The sequence below is a fragment of the Mauremys reevesii genome, unplaced genomic scaffold, assembly GCF_016161935.1.
Source record: "Mauremys reevesii isolate NIE-2019 unplaced genomic scaffold, ASM1616193v1 Contig71, whole genome shotgun sequence".
Taxonomy (NCBI): Eukaryota; Metazoa; Chordata; order Testudines; family Geoemydidae; genus Mauremys; species Mauremys reevesii.
This window is the reverse complement of record NW_024100886.1, coordinates 21,735-40,856: the sequence shown is the minus strand read 5'-3', so window position 1 is coordinate 40,856 and position 19,122 is coordinate 21,735. Positions and strand designations below refer to the sequence as shown.

General features: G+C 49.6%; 2 non-coding genes across 2 annotated transcripts; both read right to left on the bottom strand.

Annotated features, from left to right (window-relative positions):
* Positions 1-534: 534 nt before the first annotated feature.
* Positions 535-608, bottom strand: TRNAT-AGU. The gene has a single exon. It is a non-coding gene; the product is annotated as a tRNA-Thr (tRNA).
* Positions 609-18,598: 17,990 nt separating this feature from the next.
* On the bottom strand, positions 18,599-18,815 carry LOC120394639. Its single transcript, XR_005592354.1, has one exon. It is a non-coding gene; the product is annotated as a small nucleolar RNA U3 (small nucleolar RNA).
* Between the last annotated feature and the right edge of the window lie 307 nt (positions 18,816-19,122).

Below are 19,122 nucleotides of genomic sequence, written 5' to 3'. Positions count from 1 at the left end.
TCCGACACTTTCAGAAAAAACGACTGGTTTCTTTTGGAAGCATCTGCACTGCAAGGCAAAGGCATCTTCTCTGCTTCCTCAAAAGATTGACCAAAAGGTGGGAAGAGCAGACACATTTGGCAAGGGACCACTGGGTGCTGCATCCCTAACCTCCACTTTACCTGGCAGGTGCCTGGCCCAGCTTAGCCACAGTGCTGCTCTCTGGGACTTTTCTCCCAGCTGCTCCATTTCTCATCACTGACAATCAAAAGGAAGGTGACATGGCCTCTGTGTGTGGACATCCCCAGCAAATCACAAGGATGTGTGGCACAGGCTCTCATGTTGCAGCAATTGCAGTCGAAGCAACCGCCATGCCAATGCCAGTCACAGCAGCCTTTTCATCAACTCCAGGCTTGTGATTTGATTCTTTCCAATGCTTCTCTCCAAAGAAGCCTTTTCCTTAGCAAGCAATTACTTGGATACCAAGAGAGGTCTCTTCTGTTTCCTAGAAAGACACAGGAAAATGTGAGCAGAGGAGACAAAAGCCATGCAACAAGGCACCACTGGGAGTTGAACCCAGGATCTCCTGTTTACTAGATAGGTGCTTTAGCCAGCTAAGCCATGGTGCCTGCCTTGCAAAAGGGTTTACAACTGTTCCATTTGATGGTTCAGGATAACACCTGCAAATTCCAAAGTACAGACGTTCCCCATTTCCCTCAAGACTTGCAGACCTTGAGGTGTCTGGCTCTCCGTGCACAGCAAGCCACAGCTGAGTTGACAGAGGGCTTCTAACATGTGCTTCTCCCACCAGCCACTGTGATCATATAGTGGTTAGTGATCTGTGTTTCAGTCGCAGCAACCTCGGCTCAGTTCTGAGTCACGGTAACCTTTCCTTCAGCTCTAGATTTCTCATTTGCCGCTTTCCAAGTGTGGTGGAGTGGCTGCCCCAAACAAGCAGAAGAAAGATTAAGGCAGCCTTGCAGAGGCTGTGCAGAACCCAGCCTATCAGGAAAGGGCTTATTGGGAGAGCCAATCAGGAGAAGGCTTGCTGGAGCAGCCCATATATAAAGGGCTGCTCAGCACAGCAAGAGTCAGTCACTCCTTGGAATTTGAGGAAGAAGGATTGGCTGCCCTGAAGGAAGGAGAAGGGAGGGCACCATGATCAGAGTAGTGCTGGGTGGGTAAGGGGAGCATGAGTGACCTCCTGGCCGACTACTGCCAGACTGAGGCCCTGATACGAAGGCGGAGGAAGGTGCTAGGTCTGTGGGGAAGTGGTCCAGGGAAACAGATGGCGGGGGTTGGAGGTGCACCCCTTTTGCCTCAGTCGCTGCTGACACAGGTGGCTACACCCTGGACTGCAGCTGGCCACTGAGGCAAGTGTCTGGGTAGAGGACGGCGGCCCCCGGGAAGGGGGGAGAGACCTGAGTGGGGCACAGCCAGAGGGCTGTGTCCATAAGAGGACATTGAAGTCCTGAGAGCGACATGAGTCCTAATGATAGAACAGATGGCAGCCAGACGCCACTAGATGAAGGCGCACCAGGGGACCAGAGCTAACTGCCAGGATGGCCAACAGGAGGCATTGCAGTGATGAGACATGCCCCATGGCACCAAGACTTAGCCGCAAGGAAGGCTCTCTCTGTTTTGAACCACTACTTAGAAGGATTCTGCTGACAGGTCTTTTCTTTTTATGAAAAGAGATACAAAAAAGGAGCCAACAGAGACATTAGGTTCAGCAAGGAAGAACTGTCAGGCCAAGCCAGGATTTCCTGGTTACTAGGAAGGCTCTTCAGCCAGCTCTTCCCAAAGACCACTATCCAGAGGCCTTTTAACAGCCACTGCAGATGTTCATCGACAAAGAGATGCCAAAATAGAGTTCTCCACTGCCTGCAGCCATCACACTACCAGGAGTTCTGTGCACAGAGAGGCCCCTGCTGATGGAAAAAGGCTTTGGTAGAGACTCTTCTGACACCAGCCATGGTCATATAGCGTTTAGCACTCTGTGTTGTGGCTTTAGCATCCACAGATGCAAGTTCAGTTAGGGGATGTTTTCTTGTCTCCACATTCGTCTAATGGCTCCTTTCAACACTTGTCACCAAAAAGACCTGTTTCTTTTGCAAGCAATGTACAGCTAGGCAGAGGCAGTCTTCTCCATTTCCTCAAAAGATCACCAAGCTGCGGGGAGAGGAGACGCATTCAGCCAGGCACCACTGGGTGCTGCATGCTGAATCTCCTCTTTATTCAGCAGGTGTCTGTGAAGGACATAATCTACACAGTGTAGAGGTCAAGAATAGGAGTTTATTACACACAGCGCTGGCGGAGTGTCACCTTGCGTATTAGGCTCATAGACACTGTCAGTCAATTGATTACAATAGAATATATAGATTTTCCATGGGCAGGGTAAAGTGACGGGGTAGGCAGTTCAACACCCCAGGATAGGTTCTGCACCAAGACAAGATAGCACAGTAGCCAATGGCTAACAGGTTACATAATGTCTCCACCCATGGTCTCAAGTTAGCAAGTTAACATTTAATGAATAATTTGATAAAATGTGAGTAGTATAAAATATCTATGTTGAAATTCTGATTTGAGGTCCATAGGAAAGGAGCAACTCTTTTGATTGTCCAACAGGTACATTCCTAGGGGTTAAAGCAAAGAACCAGTGAAAGCATATGGCAATAAAGATTGTTTTCTGTGTGTCTAAAGGCAAGGCATTGGTCTCTTGGGAGGGAAGTGGAAAGATGCCATATCTTATACTGACATGTGCCTACTTCTCATAAACTCAAGATTGGATCTGTGGGAAGAACATCTCTCTACAGAAGAGATTAACAGAAAAGGAAAAGGGATTCTTTGCTGAATTTGCAACTCTGAATAAGACACAATTATTTACTTCTTAGCTCCAACACCTGGCAATTTGCTGACCAGGCCTATCTTAGCAGGCAAGGCTTTCTGTTTACCCAGCTTTCTCTTCGCTGATCATGATTTGCTAGGCCTCTGGTCCCTTGACCATACTCTGGACTTTGGCTCTGGAAAAGAGCTGGCACAATCCATAGATCAGGTTGTTATATAAACTGCACATGGATTTGAACCCTTCACATCCAGTAATGGCAAAGTCCTTGGTTCCGGCTTGTAGCAGTGATGGAATAAACTGCAGGTTGAAATCAAGTCTCTGGAGTCCATCCACACCTGGGATGGGTCATTCAGTCCTTTGTACAGAGCTTCAGTTTGTAGCAAAGTCCATCCAGAGGTATGAAGCAGGATTGAAGACAAGATGGAGACGAGGCATCAGCCTTTTATAGTCTCTTGCCATGTGGTCTTTGCTTTCTCTGTCCCAAGGACACTCTATCCAGCACGTGGCATAGAAAAACTTTAAAGTTCTGTCCATAGGGCAGATCCCTGCACACCTTGCTGAGTCACAAGGCATATCTGACTTCTCTCAGTGGGCCAGTTGTATAGCTGATGGTCCTTAATGAGCCATCAAGCAGGCTAGGCAGAACTGACACCAATTTGTCTGGCTGGAGTATTCCCCGGAAGCAGAGCACAAGTTTGAAATACGGGCAGCATAGAGCCAATATTCATAACGTCAACTACAAAAATGATACACATCCAGAGATAGCATAATTCTAATCAGCCAATCATAACCTCTCCATAGACCCCTTACACGACAACCTTTCTATAATATTGGCTGCAAATATAGAACAGTGGTCGCAACGGTGAGCTATACAGTTACAGATTATGTCAATAACGTCACAGGAGATGACACGGCATCAGTGAGACTGATACTGGAATACTGCCTCCAGTTTTGGTGTCCTCATTTGAAAAAGATGTTGTGAAATTGGAGCTGGGTCAGCAAAGAGCCACCAAATGTTCTGAGGGCTGGAGAAAAATGCCTTCTAGGGAGCTATTGAAAGAGCTCAACCTGTTTAGCTTATCAAAAGAAGATTGAAAGGTGACTTCATTGAAGTGTTGAAGGGCCTTACTGGAGAGAAAAGATTGGCTATTAAAGGGCTCTTTAATGTAGCAGAGAAAAGCATAACAAGCCCCAATGGCTGGACGGTGAAAAGAGACAAATTCATATTACAACTAAGGCACAAATATTCAACAGCAAAGATGATTCACCACAGGAACAAGCTACCAAGGAAAGTGGTGGATTCACAATCTTCTGATGTCATTTAATGAAGACTAGATGCCTTTCTGGAATGTGTTTACCCAAAAAGTAGCTATTGTGTCATACAGGAGGCCTGTGATATGCAGGGGGTCAGATTAGATGCTCTAATGGTCTCTTCTGGCCATAAAGTCGACAAATTTCTGAAAAACTGAGTGTAGCATTGGGAGCAGCGGCTGATGTTTTACTGTCTAGCCGGCTTGCTTCCTAGAATGAACGCTCCTTGAGTGGGGTGATCCACAGGGAGTACTCAAACCTCCACAGTGCCTGGCCAGGGGCAGGACATTGGCACAGCAAGGGAGGGGTGTGGCAGTGACATCACAAAGGCTTTTTGCAGGACCTCAGACTATTGGTCAAAGGTGGTGGGGAGGTGGTGACCTCACATAGAGATGCTGACATCAGCCAGGCAGGACAGGGGTGAGGGGCCAGGGAAACCTCAGAGACCCCTGTGGCTTTGCTTCAGCAAGTCTCCTTCTCCAGGTCTCTCTTTGAGGACTGAGAGTATTCGGGTTCACATATGTGAGCGCCAGGAGGAACCTCTTTTGAGTTTTCTCCTTCCCTTTTCCTGATTTTACTAGAAAACAACCATCCCTGTTTAGAAGGTAAGAGCCTCCTTGAGGTTTGAAACCTGTTCAGTCTGATCCATCTGGTGACAGTTGAATTCTAGGCATGGAAAACACGAGCTTAAGGAGGCAGAATTTTATTCTTCACCTGGGATTTTGTCCCTTAGCATCACTGGGGACATTTGAGTTTGTCCTTTTTGTTTCACTTTTTCCTCCATCCCTCCCTCCTTTCTCTTCTTCTCTTGCTTCTTTTGTCCTTTCTCCTGTTCCCCTCCCAACACCAGGAGAGAGGTGTGTGTGTGTGTGTCTATGTGTGTGTGTGTTGCGGGGGAGTGCTCGGCAGCTCCCACTCTGGGAGGTCCAGCCAAAAATGTGGGGCTGAAATAGTGCTCGGGCAGTGATCCCCAGCGGTGACCTGGGCCATCCTTTGGGCTCTCTGGTGAGAACCCTCAGCTTCTCATCCTCAGTCTCTACCCTGATTGGCTGAGCAGGGGGTTATTGACAGGGAGGAGACTCAGGTCCTTGTTGTTCTCTTTGAAGACCAAGGAAATAAGTCAGAACCAGTTCTATGTTTGATGAATTTTGCTGCTTTGCTGCATTAATGGTCTCTGAGCAGTTCATGATTCTCTCTAACATTGCAATTCTCCTCAAATACTTGCTGAATAATTACTGTGCACTGTTGTTGGTCTGGAGCTCATCTGAGAGCGCTTTATTCAGGTCATTCAATGTAGGAAATTCAAGATCCAATGGTTAGTTTGAAAATCAGGGCTCTTGGGTCCTATTCCCAACTCTGCCACTGGCTGGCTGTGTGACCTAAGACAAGTCAATTGTCCTTTCTCAGCCTTAGCTGCTCCCTCTTTCAAATTGGGATAATAATGATCCACTCCTACCTACCTCAACACACTCACTCTTCCCCAACATACACGTTATCTCTCCCCCCACACACACACACAGTCTCCACACTGCAGTTGAAAGGCAGCTGGCAATCTAGTAAGATGCCCATTGAGCAATGGGGTAGGGAAACCTGCTGGCATTAGACTTGTTGGGGCCTGAGGCTGAAGTCAAAAGTCTGAGCCCCACCACCCAGGGCTGAATCCCTCAAGCTCTGGTTTTGCCCTTCCCCCACTTGGGCGGAGCTCAGGCTTTGGCTCCCCCCTGCCCTGTGTGGGTGGGGCTTGGTCCCTCTTTCCAGGACCAAGCAGTAAGTTTTTTTGGCAGAAGGGGGTTGCAGTGAAAAGAAGTTTGAGAAAACCTGGCCTAGAGCATCTCCATTACTGAGCTGCAGCAGCAATGTTGCGGGGGAGTTTGAAATGTTGACGTGTCTTTAGCCTCTGAACACATCTAGACTTGGCTCCCTGTGGCACCCTGGGTGATCAGACACTGAAAGTACAGCCATAGAGACACCACGCAGCCTAGCTGGCAAGAATCAAACTGCCACAGAAAGACACCTCTGGTTTCCTAGCCCAGCTCCCTAAGCCCTCAGCCACAACCACTTAACACAGGGGCTTTTTTACACACTGGTTCTGTTCTCACTGAAGGGTCATTTCCAATGGTTTGCTCAGACCAGCTTCCCCAGCACCCTCACTGCTGTGCTGCTCTGTACGTGTGGCCATGGCTGAGCAGCAAGAATTCCTGCCCATTTCCCAAGTGGCTGGAGCATGGCTAGAGTGTGTCTGTGGTTAATGATGTTGCTGTAGATTGTTCGTTTCCTGCCTTGGCAATTCAGACAGTCCCTTTTCTTAACATATCTCCAGCACATCAGTAATTCCAATAACGGGCAGGTTTTCTCTGGGGCACTGAGATTTTTCAGGGAGTTGGTGGCTCCTTTCTTTCCTCACCCTGGAGTAAACTCAGCTTTTTATTCTATGGTTCATGTTTTATGGAATAACAGCAGCAGCTTGAAGAAAGAGAAGAGTGAATATCTCACTGTCAGGGCTGAAGGTGGTCACGTCCTCTCTGTCTGACCATCGCCATTGCAGGAGAGAAGGCTTCAATGGAATTGAATGCCCTGGCTCAGACAAGAGATACAGGGAGGTTTTGCTGTTCATGGATCTGTGCAAAGGAAATTGTGTCTCTGTGTGAAACTGAGGAGGGAAATGAAATGCCCACAGGGTGGCGCAATGCCCTAAGCTAAGGCAGGAGGGGGAAGGACTAGAGCTGAGGAATGACTGAGGTGGACTCACGTGGGATTGAAATGACATTTGTTTCTGTCAGGTAGTGAGAAATGTGACATTAATTCAGATGCGGGGTTGAGGCTTCCTTAGCTCCTTGTAAAAAATTGAACTTGATTTCCCAGAAGGGAGAAAGGGAAAGTCTGGGGCTGCCTTTAGTCCCTGGTTGGGGTCTCCTCGCCAGTGGAAAACATCCCTTGTTTGGTGCTGCCAAGGGGATCGTGCAGAGCTGAGACGTCCCTCGGCTTGGATCAAAGGGGGAATTGGATGGAATTTATCACACAACCCTCCCTGCTCCCCAGAGCCCCACGGGGAGAATCTAGAGAAAGGGGAGTCATTCCTCCCCTGCGCTCCCAGAAGAGCTGCTAGGACTCCTTCCTGCCAGCTACTCACCCCTGGATTCACCCTCAGCTCCTGGGATCTTTCTGCTCCAAAGGCTCCAGAGGCCTGGGGCGGGGAGGGCGTCACTGCACAGTCTGAAACACAAGGGAGGTTTCTGGAATTGAAGGAAGGAGCAGAAAATGGAGAGGAAAGAAACAGAGAGAAAACGCCTCTTCTCTCTCCCCTCCCTCTCCCAGCAAGAAATGTGACCAAGGACCAGCGTTAGGGGAACTGGTGCCCGGGGCAAAACTTGTACTTTGGCACTTCCCCATCACCCCTGGGCAATCCCCCTCCCCCTTTAGTGCTAGCTCCTGCACTCCCAACCCTTGCGCCTCCTTCACCCCTAACTCCTGCCCCCTCCTGTGCCCTAACCGCAACGCTGTGTCCCCTTTGCCCTTAACTCCCGCACTCCCCTCCTGTGCCACCAGCCACTGCCCTGCTCCTGCACCCCCTTCACCCTAACCCCTGCACCCACGTGGGGACACTGACCTGTGTACATGGAGCAGCTGGCATTGCTGCCTGCTCCTCCCTGGGATGCTGTTCCTCCGGGCACCCCAAGGGGCTGCAGGGGCAGGGCGAGAAGCGACATCATCCGAGCTCCCTGCATCCAGGTCACTTTCCTCAGCCGGGCTGTATCAGGGGAGGGCAGAGAGCAGCAGCTTCTGATGCTCCCCTCACAGCCCAGCCCAGGTGGGGAAAGTGACCAGGACGCATGGAGCACATAGTGTTGCTCCTCGCTCCCCCCACCCTCTGTGGGGCCACGGAGGAGCACTGGGGCAGGGGAGAGCAGTGAGCACCTTTGCACTGCCACACGGTGCCCTTTGACCCCCTGGAGCCCTGGGCGGCTGCCGGGGGCCCCACCCCTAAGGCCGGCCGGGCTCCCCAGCACGAACAGCAGAGACACAGGGAGACTGGCCCCACACTGAGCAGTGGTAGCCTGGGCGGCTCATAATGGAGGCTCGGGGGGCTCAGCCTCCCCAAACCTTGCGTCACCAAGGGGGCAGTGGGGCCCATGACTAGGGGCCCTGGCCAAATTGGGCCCCCCTGGAAAAGTCTCCCCCATGTCAGCCCCAGGGCTGAAGGAGCTCCCACTCCCTGCTATGGCCCGGGGGCTGCAGCAGGGGCACAGAGCGTCTCTGGTCTCGGGGCCACAGCGGGGCAGGGGTAAAGGAGTGACAGGGTGGGGCCAGTGGGGGAAGGGGTGGAACAGAGGTGACAGTGGATGGGGCCGTGGGTGGAAGGTGTGGAAGGAGGCGGAGCCACAGACAGAAGTGGGGGGTTATGGTTCCAGTTCTGGGGCTCCCGCACTTGTTCTCCCTTCCCTGGGCTTTAGCATCACTAGCCCCTGCTTAGCGAGTAGGGTACAGTGGTCCCCAAAATGTGGGGCATGACTCCTAGAGGGACACAGAGGCAAATTCATGGAGGGAGCAGCGCTCAGCCCCACTCTGCCCCAGCTCTTCCCCAACCCCACCCTCAGCCTGGGCCCCTGACTCCCAGCCCAGCCTCGACCCCCTCAACCCTGTCCGCACCCCTCTCTCCCCAGCAAGCAACAGCTCCACTCCCAGCCCCGGTTCTCAACCGTGGTTTTCAAGGGTGCCACAGCCATGGATACGAGGGCACAGTGTGAAATGTTTGGGGAATCACTGGTTGAGGGTGATGTTCTCAATCACTTCTATGCAGTCAAATAAAAGCTATTCCTCACCCACCCACCCCTCCATCTGGATGGGCTAGGTGTGTTCTGCTGCCCTTCACTCATGCAGGAAGGATAATAACATTTAATGCCACTCAATCCTAAAGTGATTTGTAACCCACCACCAGCCAAAACTGGTCATTTTGGGAAAGCGGCCCCATCATGCTGCACACCTAGGCAGAGTAGATGTGTCTATGCAAACACGGTCTGTTCCTGAAGTCTTTCCCCCAGCTCCTCACTAGATGTGAGGGGGGAGCTCATTCAGCCCCTGCTTCCGCTTAATATTTAAAAACTCCTTATTGTCCCTAGCTCTGCTGACCAAGGATTTCTCCTTCTATCTCTTTCTTGACAGCTCAGATGAGGTGGCCAAGTGGTTAAGGTGATGGGCTGCTAATTCATTGTGCTCTGCACACATGGGTTTGAATCCCATCTTCCTGCAATGCTTTTAGTTTTCACCCCTCCTTTGTAGACAACCATCTCCCCCTTTGGTACAATGACAGATCAAACAATGTTACTTCTTGCAAACAAAAACCTTCTCAGAAACTCAGAACTCTCTTACTTTAAATAAAATGTCTAAATCCCAGATTAAAAAAAAAATTCTCTAGTCCTGTATTTCTTAGTTTTTCTCTCAAAAGGGAACATCCTCATCATCTCCCCCAAACACCCTGGGACGGCCCCAAATTATTAAAATACCCTCAACCCGAGCAAGGCCAGAGCAGTGAACCAGAGCTAGTGTCTAGGCTGAGCTGTTCTGAAGGAGTCAACTCAAACATTTTCTCCCTGCTTCCCTTGGCAAGGTCTGACTGAGAAAACAAAATTCCCCAAACTGAAAATTTTCTGCTGAAAAACCAATACTAGTCTGTTTGGGGACTTTGGTTTGCAAGTATTATTGTTATTATTCTCTTCTGATTTCTAAATCAGTTCAGTCTTTGTCCTCCAGGTGTGTTTCCAGATGTTGAGTTGTGGGGGAGAGAGGCCAATTCATGATGTCTCTTCCCCTCTTTCATAGTTTCTTCCAACTTGCTAGGAAGCTCCTTTGCTACCATGTGAGTCAAGCAGTGTCCATTGTCTCTGCGCTATCTCGGAGAAGCCTGCATTGTACACGGTTCCTGGGATAGTCCTTGGGACTGTGGATCCCTTCAATGGGCCAGCAGCGAGTCTGGCTCCTCCATTGTCACACCTGAAAGACTGGTGGGGGCATTTCCCAACCTCCTAACATATCTCAGTAACGCACACAGAGCAAAACTTCATAACTTCCCAACCAATGCGAGCACACACAATCCAACACGATATTAATGTTCAACAGATGAAGACTTTTGAAATGACACCTCACCAGGCAGACTTTGTACAAACCATCTCATCATTATATGAGAGTGGTGAATATGGGGCTTGCAGGGTGCTGCTTTGAGCACAGCGTGCCACACCTGGGCTTCCACTGCAGTGGAGACGTACCCTTAGAGTCCATCGCTCCTGGGATAAAGATGGCAGCAGGGCTGGCCTGGGTCATCTGACTTGGGCTCCTGGAGCTAAAGCTGAGGGGCTAAAAACTGTGGTGCAGATATTTGTGTTCACACTGAAGCCTGGGTTCAGAAACCCTCATGGAGCCTCAGAGATTGGGCTCAAGCCCATATGTCTGCACTGTAATTTTATAGAGGTTGGGAGGGAGTTTAGCAAGTGGAAATGGTAAAACCACATTGAGGGAACTGGACCACTGACCTATCAGCTCTTAACACCCAAACTTTCAGTAACTCTATTATCAGTGCCTGTGAGTGTAATTTAAACCATAGGTCCATCTAGCTCTGAATCTTGTCTTCTGACAGTAGCCAATACCAGGTGCCACAAAAGCCACTCCTCAAGGTACTACTGGGAGTTCAACCGAGGATCTCCTGCTTACAAAACAAAGGTTTTAACCAGCTAAGCTATAGTACCTGCTATTATTTAAAGTATCATGTTTGCCCACACCTGACTTTCTGCCAATCCCCACTGGGCCCTGACAAGTGTTGCTTGTGTTTGGATTCTGTAAAGCAGAGGAGCAGATGAAGTTTTGCTCCCAAGGTGTGTGTGTGATTCTTTGGACAGGTCTACACTACAAAATTAGGTTGGTGTAATTACATTACTTAGGCTGGCAATGCAGTTCTATAAACGTAATCCCAGTGTAGATAGTGGCTCAGCAGTCAGAACTTTCTGGAGCTATGAAAGGGGAGGGGCCCAGACTCTGTAGCAGGAATGCAGGGCAGGTGAGTTCACGGCAGGCATGGTGGGATACTGGTGGAGGCCAGTTATGGTGATATAATGACCAGCAGCATTTACACTGACAATTTGTCACTTTAAGTTTGCTGCAAAAAGCTCTAGACCTCTTGTTGAGGTGGTTTTATTTTGTCACCAAAACAGGGCAATTTTGTCACCAGACGTGGTATTGCAGTGTGTGCACCAGCCAAAAGCTGCCGACCGAGGGAGTGTTGTGTGCTCTTCACACACCTGAGCAATATAATGATGCTGAAATAACTTTGTAGTGCAGACCTGGCCAAAGATATATATATACACACACACACACACACACACACACACACACACACACACACACACACACACAGCTTGCAAGTAAAACCTCACCTGCTCCTCTGCTTTGCAGAATCCAAACACAAGCAAAGCTTGTCAGGCCCCAGTGGGGATGGCAGGGAGTCAGGTGTGGGCAAACATGATACTTTAAATAATAGCAGGTACTATGGCTTAGCTGACAGACTGCAGATTATAACCCAGGAAGCCAAATCCTTCCCCAAACTGACAGTTGAAGCAGAAGATCCCCTTGGAAAGATCAGGATTTTTGCCTTTAAAAACAAGGAAAATGTGCATTGCTCTCTTCTGTCTACAGCGAGAGATTGAAGAAGCGCAATAGATTTCATTGACTGGAGGTTGAGAGGGGATTTAATCACTGTTTTTAAATACACAGTTTTAAAAATTTCCAGAGGGGGGAATATCTGATTTTAAAGGGTTCTTTAATTCACCAGATAAAGGTTGAACACGACCCCATTGGTTTGCAGTCAATGTCACAAAATGCCAACTGGAAATTACCATTTTTTAACTGTGAGGCTAATTATCTAATGGAACAAGCTCCGTAAGGGACATGGTTAATTCCCCATCTCTGCCCTGTGTAAATGAAGACCGCAGCTCTTGCTGCAAGACACCTGGTGTGTGGGTGTCCCTGTTCCCCCTTCAGAACCTCTGGTACATGGTGCTTCCCTCCTCCCAGTTCAAGATCCCCATCATGTGGGTGCTCCCATCCCGGATCCCCGGTGGGTGTCTCTGTCCCCCACCCCATGAACTAGCTCCCGTGTGTGGTTTCCCCTGCCTGCCCCCATCCGGGATCTGTGGGTGTCTCTGTTCCCCTTTTCAAGATCCGTGTTGCTTGGGTGCATCCCTCCCCCCAAATCAGAATCCCCAGCATGTGGGTGCTCCCATCCCCCCATCCAGGCTCTGCAGGGGGTGTCTGTATAAAAAGAGACTGTGTCTCACTGTCTTGCCCAGGCTACACTGCAGGGGCTATTCACAGGTGCGATCCCACTACTGATCAGCATGGGAGTTTTGACCTGCTCCGTTTCCCGACCTGGGCCGGTTCACCCCTCCTTAGGCAACCTGGAGACCCCAAGCTTCCCCGGGATCACCATATTGATGCTGAACTTAGTGCAGACACCTGATCGGCACAGCCCCCTGCAGCCCAGAACTCCTGAGCTCAAGCGATCCGCCAGCCTCAGCCTCCCCAGGCGCTGGGATCACAGGCACCAGCCACAGAGCCCGGCTTGTTTCACAACTTGGCAGCTGGAGCTTTAAACTCTGCTTGTGAGCTCTGTGCCTTGGCCAGACGGGGACAGCCTGGAACTGGGAAATGCTCCTGCTTCACCCGCCCCCATCTCATGTTGAGCTGCAGGCGCCGCTGTCGTCCCAGATAAGATCCCGGATGTTCCGGTGCCCCCTTCCCCCGCCCAGCTGTCCGGGTACCTCTGCCCCCCAGACAGAATCCTGGATTAGCAGACAGACCAATGGAGAAATGCCGTTGAGTCCAGGGTAATACTCCACTGCCATTTTACCTTTTTCGCTTGCTAAACTCCTTCCCAACCTTGTGGGGTCCCAGAGCCTGGTATTGAGCCCGAGCCGAGATGTCTACAGTGCAAATTTACCACCCCGCAGCGCAAGCCCCGGGAGCCTGCACTGGCACAGGACAGCCGTGGGTGTTTCATTGCAGTGCGGACATAGCCCAGCATTATGTCTACACTGCCATTAACACACCCAAGTCACTATTCTCAAACCCTGGGTCAGTTGATTCAGGCTTGTGGGGCTTGCGCTGCAGGGTTATAAAATTACAGTGTAGACACTTGGGCTTGAGCCCAGCCTCCGAGACCCCACGAGGGGTGAGGGTCTCTGAGCCTGGGCTCCAGTATGAGCCCCAGGAGCCCAAATCAGATCATCCAGGCCAGCCGGACCACAGGGATTTTGTCACAGTCTAGATGCCCTCTCAGGGTATGTCTACACTGCAATGTAAGCCCAGGGTTAGCAGAAGTCATGTCAGCAGCCCCAACACATAAACATAAACCACGAGGGAAAGACCCACCCCCCAGATAAGCTGGGCACTGTCCTTCTCCCTACGGTTCGTAAGTCCAGCAACCAAAAGTCCTTTAACATGAGCCATCCCCTCTCTGCACCCCACTCACAGCTGTTGTCCTTAGTCAGTGCAAGCCCCGAGGTGCCTCTGTAGAGTTCACCTGCCATCCTGGGTGGAAAAGGGGGGAAATAAGAAGGCTCCATACTCACTATGTTGTCTAGGGACTCACTCATCCCTCCACTGCCACCCTGTCCTAAAGTTGGTCTAACACCTACATTTTAGTATTGAAACCCAGGCCCCAGCCCGCTTGGCTTTGGAACCCCTGTCCCCTGCCTAGCAAGTGCTATTGAACTGAGGGTGAGTCCCTCAATCGGGGTCTGCCAAGCACAGTTGTGCTGCCCTCGATTCACACAACAAGGATAACAACCCTTTATTTCTCCTGCCCCTGTAACATGGAGACTGGGAATCCAACACCAGCCAAACATGATCATTTCGGCAAGCAACCCAACCTATTTCCCACATACTGTAAAATCCACATGCAGACTCCTACACAAAACCTTGCAAGAAAATCTTCCTGAGGGGGTCTGAAGCACTTGCTGCTGGAGGGAAGGAGGGAGCTGTGGGTTGGGATTGAGGGGCACTGGGAATAGGAGGAGGCTGTGGGTTGGGATTGAGGGGCACTGGGAATAGGAGGGGGCTGTGGGATGGGACAGAGGAGAAGGGTGAAGAGGTTCAGGCTCTGGTTGGGAGTGAGGAGCAGTGAGCATAGGAGGGACTGAGGGTTGGGATTGAGGGGCACTGGGAAAAGAGGGCACATGGGTTTGGGCTGAAGAGCATCTTCATTTGGGGATCCAGCAGGACAGGGGAAGGCAGCAGGTGATTCTAATTCCTTAGGGATATTCTGTGTGTTTGTCTGTCTGTGTGTGTGTGTGTGCAGGGGAGGAACATGCTCTATGCCCAGAGGCCTTTATTCCTCCAGGCTGCAAGGACAGAGGGGCTGTCAGGAAGTTGCCCCTTCAAACCCACACAGAAAAAGGCCCTTCTGAGGAAAGGGAAAATCCTGCAGAGAAAAAGTAACATCAAAGAGGACATGAGAAAGACAGTTTAAGATCTTCATGAGTAGTTTATCACCTGACCATGGATTTGAACTGTGGATCCTCAGATTAAAAGTCTGATACTTTACCAACTAAGCTAGTCAGGCTCATGAAGCACAAGAGCAAGTTGGTGCAGAGGAGAAACTAGTCAAGAAAACAAGAGCAAGAAACAATAGGGGAAACCTGCTGCTCTCTCTGGCCCAGTCAACACTACGAGTTTATATCAAAACGTCTGTTAGTCTATAAGGTGCCACAAGACTCTTTGCTGCTTCTACCAACTGAGCTAGCCAGGCTCAGGAAAAGTGCAAGTTGGTGCAGAGGTGAAGCTAGTCAAGAAAATTCTTGGGTGAGTTCCCAAAGCCTGAAGGGTCAAAAATATTGTCACGGGTGGTTCAGGGTATATGTTCACCCCCCCCCCCCCCAAAGCAAACGGAAAAAAATTGTTTCTCGCCTTTCTTCAATGTCACCGTATGTCTACTGGATGCTGCTGGCAGACGCAGTGCAGAAGCGCTACACAGCAGCATCCCCTTTCTTTCCCTTCCTGAGGGCAGCTGCTATGGGAGGACTGATATCTGTCATCGTCGTCCCGTGAGTGCTCCTCGTTGGCCTTAGTGAGGTCGGACAGGGGTGCCTGGGCAAAAATGGGAATGACTCCCAGGTCATTCTCTTCTTTAAGCTTTGTCTAATGGAGATTCAGTCCTGCCTGGAATATCATAGCAGCTGGAGGCTGCCCTCCCCTTCCTGCCTTTGAGCTCTACTTGCAGAGGCAATAAAGTCAGTGTTGTTTCAAATTCATGTACTCTTTATTACTTCATCACACAAATGGGGGGATAACTGCCACGGAAGCCCAGGAGGGGTGGGGGAGGAGGGAAGCAATGGATGGGGTTGTTGTAGGGGCACCCCCTAGAATGACATGCAGCTCATCATTTCTGCTAGATGTCTGGGGCTCTGACCTAGAGCAGCCATTTGCTTCTCTAGTTCTTTAGTAGGCTTGCCTGATAGTTTAGCCAGGACTACCTCTTCATTAAACAAAACTTAAAGAAGAGAATGATCTAGGTTGTCTGTGGGCGAGGACTGGCCTGCCACCCAAGGCCTGTGAAAGTGTGGGATCATTCTCCAGGATGGGTTGTAGATCCCTTAGACATACCCTTAGAGCCCCGACCAGGGCTATTCTATCTACTGCCCAAAATCCACAAACCCGGAAATCCTGGATGCCCCATCATCTCGGGCATTGGAACTCTCACTGAAGGACTGTCTGGATATGTGGACTCTCTACTCAGACCCTATGCCACCAGCACTCCCAGCTATCTCCGTGACACCACTGATTTCCTGAGGAAACTACAATGCATTGGTGACCTTCCAGAAAACACCATCCTGGCCACCATGGATGTAGAGGCTCTCTACACCAACATCCCACATGCGGATGGAATACAAGCTGTCAGGAACAGTATCCCTGATGATGCCACAGCACAACTGGTTGCTGAGCTCTGTGCCTTTATCCTCAGACACAACTATTTCAAATTTGATGACAATATATATCTCCAGATCAGTGGCACCGCTATGGGCACCCGCATGGCCCCACAATATGCCAAAATTTTTATGGCTGACCTGGAACAATGCTTCCTCAGCTCCCGTCCACTCACGCCCCTTCTCTACCTACGCTACATTGATGACATCATCATCTGGACCCATGGGAAGGAGACTCTGGAAAAATTCCACCACGATTTCAACAGCTTCCACCCCACCATCAACCTCAGCCTGGACCAATCTACACGGGAGGTCCACTTCCTAGACACTACGGTGCAAATAATTGATGGTCACATTAACACCACCCTATACCGAAAACCTACCGACCGCTATGCCTACCTTCATGCCTCCAGCTTCCATCCCAGGCACACCACAAGATCCATTGTCTACAGCCAAGCACTGAGGTACAACCGCATCTGCTCTAACCCCACAGACAGAGACCAACACCTACAAAATCTCCACCAAGCATTCTCAAAACTACAGTACCCGCACGAGGAAATAAGGAGACAGATCAACAGAGCCAGACGTGTACCCAGAAGCCTCCTACTGCAAGACAAACCCAAGAAAGAAACCAACAGGACTCCACTGGCCATCACATACAGTCCCCAGCTAAAACCCTCCAGCGCATCATCAGGGATCTACAACCCATCCTGGAGAATGATCCCACACTTTCACAGGCCTTTGGTGGCAGGCCAGTCCTCGCCCACAGACAACCTGCCAACCTGAAGCATATTCTCACCAGTAACTGCACACCGCACCATAGTAACTCTAGCTCAGGAACCAACCCATGCAACAAACCTCGATGCCAACTCTGCCCACATATCTACACCAGCAACACCATCACAGGACCTAACCAGATCAGCCACACCATCACCGGTTCATTCACCTGCACGTCCACCAATGTAATATATGCCATCATATGCCAGCAATGCCCCTCTATGTACATTGGCCAAACTGGACAGTCTCTAAGGAAAAGAATAAATGGACACAAATCAGATATTAGGAATGGCAATATACAAAAACCTGTAGGAGAACACTTCAACCTCCCTGGCCACACAATAGCAGATCTTAAGGTGGCCATCCTGCAGCAAAAAAACTTCAGGACCAGACTTCAAAGAGAAACTGCTGAGCTCCACTTCATCTGCAAATTTGACACCCTCAGCTCAGGATTAAACAAAGACTGTGAATGGCTTGCCAATTACAGAACCAGTTTCTCCTCCTTTGGTTTTCACACCTCAACTGCTAGAACAGGGCCTCATCCTCCCTGATTGAACTAACCTCGTTATATCTAGCTTGCTTCTTGCTTGCATATATAAACCTGCCCCTGGAAATTTCCACCACTTGCATCCAAAGAAGTGGATATTCACCCACGAAAGCTCATACTGCAAAACATCTGTTAGTCTATAAGGTGCCACAGCATTCTTTGTTGCTTTTACAGATCCAGACTAACACAGCTACCTCTCTGATACTTGATACAGTACAGCTAATAACCATCTTTGCTAACTTGCAAAAGGCAAGGGGATGCTGGTGTGTAGCACTGCAGTACCACGTCTGTCAGCACCATCCAGTAGACATACAGTGACTGTGAAAAAAAGGCTGAATGGGCTCCATGGTTGCCGTGCTATGGCGTCTGCCCGGGCAATCCAGGGAAAAGGGCGCGAAATGATTATCTGCCATTAATTTCATGGAGGGAGGATTGACTGACGACATTTACTCAGAATCACCCACGACACTGTTTTTGCCCCATCATGCACTGGTATCTCAACCCAGAATTCCAATTGGTGGGGGAGAGTGCAGGAACTATGGGATAGCTACCCACTGTGCAACGCTCTGGAAATCGATACTAGCCTCAGTATATGGGCGCACACCGCCAAATTAATGTGCTTAGTGTGGCCGTGTTCACTTGACTTTATATAATCTGTTTCCAAAAACTGGTTTCTGTAAAATCGGAATAATCCCATAGTGTAGACATACCCTGAGACAGCTTTAGAACCCTCTACCCACTATACGGCCAAGAGACAGCAACTCTCAGATCCTGTGTGGATTATCTGATGGGCTTGGGGCCAAGAGCAAACTGCGTACCCCCTGGCAGAGCAGGAGAAGTAAAAATAGGGGCTTCCTGAAAAATGGGAAAGGAAGAAGAGAGAAGCAAGTGGAAAAGGAAGAGAACGTGCAGACACAGAACCCTACCTAAATTCTGAAATAGATTACAAGAAAAAAAGAGAAAGAGAGCAGCATAAAGCAAACTTAAAAAACTTTCAGTAAGAACTGAATTAGAAACCTTTAAAACACCAGTTTTCACACTACCTTTACTTTTCTTCCAAATTCTACCAAAAGAAATTAAGACTTGCCACTAAACAACAGCTTTAAACAAGCTCAGATAACAGAAAAGAAAACCAAAACATTTATTTTTAAATTTGTTTTATAAGAACTAACCACTCAGTCTGCGTTCTCTTCTTCTCAGCTTCCCAAAAGGAAAGCAAGAACACTCATCAATAGCAGACAGCAGATGCATTAAGGCACCACTATCCACTTGCTTCATGCTCAGAAGAGAACAGTTTAACTTCTCATCATGGTTAGCAAGATCAGACGCTTTCAACCACACTTCTCTAGTTACAAACTATAGAAATGATCCCTGAAAGTACAGTTTTAACAAAGCTGTTCTCGGCTACACACCCAGGCTAATGTGGGCAAGCTTTCTTCCCATGGTGAATGTTTTCATACAACGGGTTTCACCCCCAGCGAATTAAAGAACAAAAATCTAAAACCAGGTTCCCATTTCATTAAAGCACAATCGAGGCAGCTTTAGCACACTGGCCATTAGAAGATGTTTATGTCGCTATTTACAGACACACACCTCCTGATTAGCATGTGGAGCTCCTACCGACCAATCAAACCCTCTTGCTGTGCCATACCTCTCACAGGCTCCTCTGTGCCACATGACAGCCAGTCAGGCAC